This window comes from Otolemur garnettii, unplaced genomic scaffold (genome assembly GCF_000181295.1).
Source record: "Otolemur garnettii isolate 467f Iridium unplaced genomic scaffold, OtoGar3 scaffold00210, whole genome shotgun sequence".
Lineage (NCBI taxonomy): Eukaryota > Metazoa > Chordata > Mammalia > Primates > Galagidae > Otolemur > Otolemur garnettii.
Window position 1 is genome coordinate 1,294,369 of NW_003852605.1, and position 1,429 is coordinate 1,295,797.

Below are 1,429 nucleotides of genomic sequence, written 5' to 3' on the forward strand. Positions count from 1 at the left end.
GTGTGAAAAGATGGTGGCTGGGACTTAGAGCAGTGACTGTGGGGCTGGAGAGGGTACTAAGCCCAGAGATACTTTGGGCTTAGAGAAGCAGTTGCAAAGGAGTGGGAGGAGGGAATCTCTCCTTCTCCTTTCCCCTTCTGGGGCTTGGGTCCTGGTTGGTGCCCTGGGTCCCTGAGTGGCCTTGGCCTTCTGTCATCATTTATAATCCAGCAGATGGGGAGCCTAGACAAAGTGGTGTCCTGGGCCCACCAGTTCCCCTATGTCCCCTCACACTGGTTTGGACAGATCATGGCTTCCTGAACATCTATGAGCCCAACTGTGCCGAAGTTGTATATAGATACTGGAATGAGGTGTACTTGGGAGATGGTAGAGCTCCCTGAAAGCAGAGAGATCAGGGCACAATGCAAGGAGAAGGACTGGGGATGAGTCCTAGGTCAGGCAAGCAGTCCTCATCCTAATTATCAACGAGCCTCCTGTGGAAACTGCCCGTCCCTGCTATACCTAATCTTCTCCTTCTCCTGCAGACCCCAAGACCTGGATGGGTATGACTTCTTCCTTTAGTGGATTGGTGAGTGAGCACCTGCCTTCCTCACTCTACCTATCCCAGACCTTGGTGCTTGTTGATCAGGATTCTGCCACACCCTGTCCTTTCCTGCCCTGTCCCACTCAGTTGATTATCCCATCAACTGGACCACCTGACCCTCATGTGCCTGTCCTAAGCTCAGGTACTCTGTGGACAGTCAGAGGAGGGTGCAGGAGTGCTCCTGGCTGGGTGACAGAGGAAGTGGACTCCAGGTGCTTTCTCTTGCCTAGATGTCTTTTACTCTGGACAGGCATCTATCAATATTATAGGGGATCTGTTTCTTTGGTAAAACCATGACTGATACAGATTTTAATACAAGGAATAATTCTAGAGAACAGAATCTTAAGGACAAGTTTTCTGAATTCCTTCTGGGTTTCCTGGAAATGGTTTTGTAATCAGACTAGTTGAAAGTCATTAATTACTCTATTTCCAATGGTAAAGAGGGCCTGGTGGTCCAAGGCATGATGTAGCAATAGGGATATGCAAAATGTCACCATTAGACACTAATAATCAAATACCTTATTAAAGGCATCCTTATAAAGGACAAGGTTTGAGGGCCTTGAGCTGTCAGAACATTTTAGTCAAATTTAGAAGTATATTAAGTTTGGTTGGTTGTTCCTAACTATACTGAAGATTTTATGTCTAGATGAGGTATCCAGTGCTGAAAGTGGAATATTAAAGAACACAATTATTATCATATTGGGTGTCTCTCTCTTCAGCTCTAATAATATTTGCTACATATTTCTGGTATTGAGTGCATATACATAAATATTTAGAATTGTTATATCCTCTTGCTGGATTGATTCTTTTATATTACATAATGACTTTCTTTGTCTCTCTCTCTCT